The sequence below is a fragment of the Saccostrea echinata genome, unplaced genomic scaffold, assembly GCF_033153115.1.
Source record: "Saccostrea echinata isolate AGI-Se365-2 ecotype Australia unplaced genomic scaffold, CSIRO_AGI_Sech_v1 ptg000014l, whole genome shotgun sequence".
Taxonomy (NCBI): Eukaryota; Metazoa; Mollusca; class Bivalvia; order Ostreida; family Ostreidae; genus Saccostrea; species Saccostrea echinata.
The window spans coordinates 3,537,573-3,545,812 of NW_026889763.1; the positions used below are offsets into that span (position 1 = coordinate 3,537,573).

At 30.7% G+C, this 8,240-nt stretch overlaps 1 long non-coding RNA gene across 1 annotated transcript; it reads right to left on the minus strand.

Moving 5' to 3' along the window:
* Positions 1-311: 311 nt before the first annotated feature.
* On the minus strand, positions 312-1,035 carry LOC133187123 (uncharacterized). Its single transcript, XR_009721130.1, has 3 exons — positions 927-1,035; positions 756-831; positions 312-460 (listed from the first exon to the last, which is right to left on the minus strand). It is a non-coding gene; the product is annotated as an uncharacterized LOC133187123 (long non-coding RNA).
* Between the last annotated feature and the right edge of the window lie 7,205 nt (positions 1,036-8,240).

Here is an 8,240-nt window from a genome sequence, read left to right on the forward strand (position 1 = left end):
ATGAAAAGCTTTGATACTAAAAATAAACAGACATATTATAAGTGTAGACAAAATGGCATGGTCATTATGAACATGCATACAGGTGCGCGTGCGCGCAATGCTAAGATGACCAATATACTTGATATAGCCGGAACTTATATATTTTTTGATGAAATGTTTTGATACTGAGAATATAAAGATGCATTTATAGTATAGACGGAATGACATGGTCAACCTGCACATGAATGCACGTGCGCGCGCGTGAAATGCGTTATATGACCAATATACTTAATTGCCTTATTTAATGAAGCTTACAGGAAATAAGACACCAAAAGGGAGTTGGGGAGCGTTTGGGGAACATCTGTAACGGTCCCCGTTACAATTAATACTAGTTCTTCTAGATATTGTCGAGGGTTATGTTTGTGTATCCTAGTATTCCAGGATCCGCTGGTCACTCTCCCAGTAGTGCTCTCGTGTACACCTTTAGAAAATGGATATTTTAAAAACAGAATTAAAACAAAATGCTAAATCTTTCAAGAAAGTAAACTTATCATTATTTATAAACTTTAACAACAATTACGTGTATAAAAATATCAAGGATAAATCCTATTGATAGAAGTAGATTATATGCACAAATATATATAGATGCTTAAAGATGTTTCTTCTATGTCGCCATAGTACAATCCCGGACATCTATGTTGATATTCCCCAGATATATTTGACAGATTTTAAACTTGCTGAATTTCATCAAAGCTAAAAAAGTAAAAATTTGGTACCTGAAGCTTGTATTTCCAGATAAGATTTAGCGCTCTGCACAAGAAGAAATTTCAGTGGCGCAGAGAGGCAAAGATCCTAGGAACAGAAAACATGCTAATAACAACTCCCGGTAAAACGAACCTAACACACATCAGTTAAAATGGAGAAATAAATATTTAAAAAAAAAATACTTGATGTGTTTCTAAGTCCAGATTCCAGGTAAGGCTGATGACCTTATCTACTCTACACTGATTTTCCGGGTAATAGACCTATGAAATCAATGATTTTGCTGTTAATTTATATGGTGGCATCAAGGGACGGAACACTGGATTATGGTGTCAAGGAACCGGTCTGACCAATGGGAATTCAAAACAGTGAAATCTAAATTGAGTTGGTAACACTAAGGTACTAAACAAAAAGAGAATAATTTTATTTCATTCACCATATTTTTGTGAATATCATATTGCATAAAAAATTGAAAACACAACACAATTTACCTTGGCTTGTCATGCCTTTCGATCATCGGCACACTGTATCAACACATTTTCTGTTGACATAGAGAATAAAAAGACTTTTCATTGCTCTCTCTCTCCTCTTTATATATATATATATATATATATATATATATATATATATATATATATATATGTATATATATATATGTATATATATATATATATATATATATATATATATATATATATATATATATATATATATATATAATACTGATATATCCAGTGAAAAACATGGAAAGACAAAAAGCGCTTGCAGTAAAAATGATAATTCGAATCTTGTGAATCTTGGTTTTTAAATTGTACATATATATATATATATATATATATATATATATATATATATATATATATATATATATATATATATATATATATATATATATATGGGGGGATTTCTTGAAATCGCAGGGACATTCAAAAGATCTCATTCCAAAAAAAAAAAAAAGAAGAACTTTGCATAATTATCTAGTGAAAAACAACAACTGAGCCTAGACATATTTTGGTCACAAGAATATGTGTTTAATTTTGTTTTATGGAATTGATCATATGTTTAGACGCTAGTCAAATCAAGAAATATCATGCAAAGGACCTCATGCAGATGGAGATGTCCATGCAAATAGAGATATCCGAATAAAGACGTAAGAAAATGTACATTGGAAAACGACAGGTGTATGAAATGCATTGTGTATATTAAATGTAATAATAAAACTGATATAATATATACTTTAAAGGAACATTTAAATTCAAATAAAAATTTGCTCTTAGATAAACTGTACTATCACAATGACATTTTTCCGGAAATTTTATTTGAAAATCATTTCCAGTCAATAGCCTTGTTGCCAACTTTGAAATAAAATCATACACATTTTTCAAAGCAAAGACCTTTAACATATTAATTTGGAACAGTTATGGGCACTCTGGAATCACGTCAGATGAGTATAATTATTTAAAAAAAATCCTTAAAAAATGTAGACTTACAGGTAAGTCGTACAATTATCGATGAACATCAAAATTTATTCTGTGGAAATTTAATACATGTTTGTCTGCATTTTCTCCAACCAATCACAGCAGAAGTGGGTCTCACATTTACCTGCCTCGAAAATGTTAAAAGGAACATAAAAGATGGGCATAATAAAATATCAACATATACATGTACCCAATATACAAACGGTGCTTGAAATGAATACAGGAATATAGACAGACAGACAACATGCTGGTCAAAGTCATATACATATTCCAAATTGTACACTGTGTTAATAAATTAACCTAAATGTCAATATATATATATATATATATATATATATATATATATATATATATATATATATATATATATATATATATATATCTATATATACAAACCTGAACTCTGCTGTAAAAAGAAAGAAGAGAAGGATACATTTAATATCGAAAATTACAAATTCTCTGCGTCATTTTCTTATATCCAGATACAATATATACAGTGCAGGAAACTAATTTTGTTACAGCATCGATGCTGATTTGAATGCTTCCTTTGCTTGTTGATTTGAATGCTTCCTTTGCTTGCTGATTTAATGCTAGTAATCCTTATCCTGATGCTGTTTTATAATTAGGTCAATGCTACCGGAAGTAGCATCATGCTACCGGAAGAAGATAATGAATTTCAGCATTGCCGTTTAAAGCAATAAAAGTGCCTTTTACAATTGTTTGATCATAATATCTCACTACGGATCAATAATGTGAAAACCTTAACCAATATTCTTTCTTTCTTTTTTAATTTGTTTACTAAATTAAAACTCATTGATTTTCTGATGCTAGTAGGGTAATGCTGATTTTATGTAGGTCAATGCTGGTTTTATCCTTTGCTTGCTGATGCTGATCCTGGTAATGCTGTTTTTTCAAAGCTGATGCTGATGCTTGCTCGATCCTGATGCTACTAATGCTTATGCTGATGCTGGTTTATGTAACAAAATTAGTTCCCTGCACTGTATATATATATATATATATATATATATATATATATATATATATATATATATATATATATATATATATATATATATATATATATATATATATATGAAATACAAAAATGTAGAAGAAATTAAGATCTGATATAAAGCACTGACGAATCCTTTGAAGTTGGAATTTGAGATTAAACCTTTTTTTTTTTATCTGTAGTAGGACATTGCATTACACAATTTCCGAAATATTTGTTGAAGATATTTTTGGAAAGAAAAGTAGGTTAACAGAAAAAATTAAGATTACATTCCATCTTCTATAACTAACAACCTCTTGAAATATGGATGAAAAAAATCTAATGTAATCAAATGTATCTCAAAATCTTACCTGCTCAAGCTTTTTCATAATTATACATGTATCATATAACAGAATATTTGTAAGCAGCCAGAATAACGAAGTGCCAAGGATGGACGATTTTGCAGATTTATAAGCGTGATCCGTTAGGTTTACAATTTATTTTAAAATCACAGGGGATGAAAATCACTTCGCTGAAGGCGTCAATTCATTATAAGCGTATTCGCTATAAGCGTGCTTTACTGTAGTAAATGCAAATGTACATACTAAACATAATTGTAATGAAAACGAGTTGATAATTGAATTGGAGGTATTATTATCTTTCCATGATATCTTTTAATTAAAATATTTCTGACAGAATAATATTGCAGAATAATATTGCTTTATAGTAAAGTAATGTAGAAATGTATATCTTACCTGAACGGTAACCAAACTCCTTGACGTGATTCATTTTTTTGTTAACGAGTTGGGAAAAAATCATGACTAAACAAGTTATGTATAGAATCGGATTGCTTTAAATCGTCTATACGATTTAATCGACATAACTTTATTAGCATTAAAAAGTGATTTTATACAAATTGTCAAGGTAAATTTTTGCTTTTTCATCCAGGTTTTGTGAAAAATAAACTGACCCGGTTTCCATTAAACCTTTTTATGTAATTAATTGATAATGAACACCTCTCTCTCTCTCTCTCTCTCTGAAATAACATGATTTACATTTCAGTCTTACCTGGTACACAGGTTGAAAATGGCATTTTCATTATTTCTTTCTTGCATTTGATCAACCAGACGCTGGCATTGTTAAAACATCCTTATATCATGAAAAACACCGTAATATTATTAATTTCCACTGGGTCAAAATCCGCGGATTAACGTTTTAACATTGGGATACGCAATTCTGCTAATTTTCATGCGGCACACAAAGTTTATCATCATGATAAAAGTCATTCATTTACATTTGTTTTGAAAGCATTACAATTCATATATGCTCAGCGACTTCGTGACACTGGTGAAGAAAAGGTGGGTTATATACCACTGCTACGTGCTAAGCAACCGATGGCACTGATATACATACTTACGTGTAAAAGTCATGATAGTACCTCTTTCTAGTTTCACAATCTTGCCCATAAATGATAGATGTCCTCACACCTGATAAATATTACCATTACTAATAAATGTAATAATTTTACAAACATTTACCACCATATATTGGATGGCTTTCAAAGTATTGGCGGTAAATGATATCACACTTGGATCGGGTAGCCCGACTCGACATGACATACATGTAGATTTGGACCATCATACAGGCGGTATTTTCATTTCCATCCTCGCTCCAGCAAACATAAAAAGCATAGTTCGCACGAATTTAACTCTAACTCATTAGAATATACATGATTTTAAATCATGAAAAAAAAAATATGATTTTAAATACATCTTTTAATTATGATCACATAACTGATATTGAACTTGCAATCTGAAAATAAAATTATGAGAGATCACTTATTTCTTTTAATAATACATGTAATACTTTGCACTCGTATAAAGGCCACGATTTTCATTTAATATTAGAAATACACATGTACTAGATAATGAAACCAGAAAATGAAAAAAAGTTTCCATTGTTCCTTTTTTTCCTTAGTAGTATGTTAAATCTGTTAAAGGATTGGCTACAGTTTTTGTTTGTACTGAGAAAAAAAAAACGTATCGCACACTTAATAAAAGCCGAGGGTTGGAATTTAATTTCTAAAAAAATCTGGGATTTATTTTTTGATTTATCGATACATTGACATAGTAAATTTTTATAACTCGATTTAAGTGACAAACATGCACTTTTTCATGTCCATATTCATTATCTAATAAACTCGTATAATTGTCAGAGAATTTACACGCCGACAGCTGTGAAAAAAATATAACTGTATAAAAATTCCTCTGGAGCGGATCCAGAAGTCTGTACACTTGTCGGATATATTTCTCTGAAAAGTTATTGAAAAAAGGGATATCACCGTTGTTCTTGTCTTTACATTAATTTAAGTTTATCAAATCAAAAAAATTATGAACATCTGTGCATGCTATTTTTGAAGCGATTGCAACATAAAACAAGTAGACACTTGCTTATTTATCAGTAAGCGATCGATCAAGGGTCACAAATCAAGTTGTGCGCCGCAGTAAATTAGAACGGAATCTCTTTAGTTTTAAATCAAATTCTTGAAGGAAATTTGCTTGCTGATGTAAAACTTAACCGTCAATCAGTCTTAGGTCCCCTTTTTTATTGTAAGCTATATACTGTCTTTTCTTGGTCTGCAGTCAAAGTATATACCAGACCTGTAGGAAGCAATTTCAATTTGGAAGCACAACGTAGCACAAAGTATGAAAAATTCTTGACAAGCAAATGAAATACATGTAATAATAATGATGATAATAATAAAATTAAAAATCGGATGTCAAGATTTTTTTGTGGGTTGGGGGCACAGCCATATATATGTTAGGCCAAATAAAAAAATATGTCTGGTTCCGGTTACCCGACCTTCCCTATTTTATACCCCCGACCCTAAACTTTTTTTTGGCAATTTTCATATTTTTTCCGGAATTTTCCCCGATTTCCATCAATGGCTCCAATTTAAGTTTTAGTTTCAGCAATGACGGCCTCCTTGCAAAACACAGTGCAAGTGTTTAATAGTGTTAAATCCAAAGCAAGCTAGCATGTAGGTGTCCCCTACCAATATTGACTAGTATATTATGACACCTCATCTAAATGCCATTTGCAAAGCAGTGATAGGTATTAATTAGAAAAAATTAAGAAAATCATTTTGTTAAAAAAAAAAAAAACCAAAAACAAAAAGAAAAAAAAAAACAAAAACAAATTCCCTACCTACCGACCCTAATTTTTTTGAAAGTGTAACCGGAACCACACATATTTTTTTGTTTGGCCTTAGCTTCATTTCTAGAGTATAGGCACTGGCAAAATTATAGAGTGGTACAACTGAAAATGTTTTGTTTGCTAAAGCAATGTATATACTGGCAAAACTGGGGGTACAACATCCAGTGCTCAACTTTACAGTTAATTGTTAAGATGTTAAAGACAAAATAATTTTCATTGTACAAGTATATAAAATTTTACGGACATTTTTATGATAAGACTTTATGTTAATATGTGCCATATTAAGAAATATGTACTTATATGTACCATATGACAAAATGATATGTCAGAGAATAAACAAATCCTAAATTAAATCGAAATTACTATGACTCTGTTCAATACTGTAAAAATCACATATTTTCGTGGGGTTATATCTGTTTAATAATGAAATGAGGAAAATCAATGGGTTCGATTTCGTGGATGAAGAATTAGTGAGTACCGTGGTAGTTATGTATACGAAATTTTACATTTCGTGTTGGACAAGCCTTGATCATGAAAACAACGAAAATTAATTCCTCCCTAAAATAAGTGATAATAAGAGACCCTAGCCCTTTCCAGTTTTTGATAGGGGATAGACCTTCCTCACCAATTTGCATAGATAATGACACATTATTTCTACAGTTTGTAACAGCAACAGCATTCTTACCTTGCAGGATGAATATAAAGAGTTTTTTTTAAACTCTTAGTTCTCTGGATAAGTATTCATAAAAAACTTCAATAATATAAACAAATACACATATGTAATGTATGTAACCTGTATGCGTTAAATTAATTCGGAAAATTCTCTGCTTCACTTGCTTTGTCGCCTCTATAAACACAGATGTTACTTTATTATAAATACCTACCAGGGCTTTTAATTCATGCAGTTGAATCCAAAGGGATGTTGATTATAGGGTGTCTGTAAGGATACTCGGATAATTTAGGTGGGATAAAAGAATCATTTTACCTGACGTTTCCGGTACTGTTGTTCTTGCTGTAGTGACGATTGTTGTTTCTGTAGTGACATAACAATCCATTTCGTTTAATGAGAAATCCCGCAACAATACTCCTTTCAGATTACTGGGAGTTGAACATCTCGGTTCAGACTGATCAAATTCATATTTCAATGTTAATTTTCTTGATTTGGCAAACCTAACAAAATCTGATAAGATGCAGTCACAGTGGAGAGGATTGTCATGCACTGTCCTACAATATTTAAAAACAAACATAGTTTTAATGTGCTTAATTTTGGAATAATAATAATATCTCTACCAATTCTGATATCTACATAAAGCAATTAAATTAATTTGTGTAAGATCTAAAAATCATATTTTATAATCAACAAACAAAATTAAAATAAAAAAAAGGCGTTTTCGATAGTATCAAAATAAGAATAATTAAAAAATATATACTGCATACTTACAGTGTCTTTAATTTTGAAAGTCCCAGGAAAATATCTTTGTCTAATACAGTAATGTTATTGTTATGGAGATACCTACATGAATACAAGATAAATTTAATGTCCTGACGATTCATGTTTACATGTAATATTCGTGTATTCAATGTGAATGTGTTTTATATAAGTTAAGTTAACAAAAAATTCTGTCTTGTTGCTAAATATTTTGGTGTTTCATATTCAGGCTATCACTTTTATTTTTTATGCCCACGTATCCAAAATTCGGAGGTATATAGTTTTTGCCCTGTCCGTCCGTGTGTCTGTATATGCCCCCGTATCGAAGATTCGGGTATACATGTATATAGCTTTTGCCCTGTCCGTCCGTCCGTCTGTCTGTCTA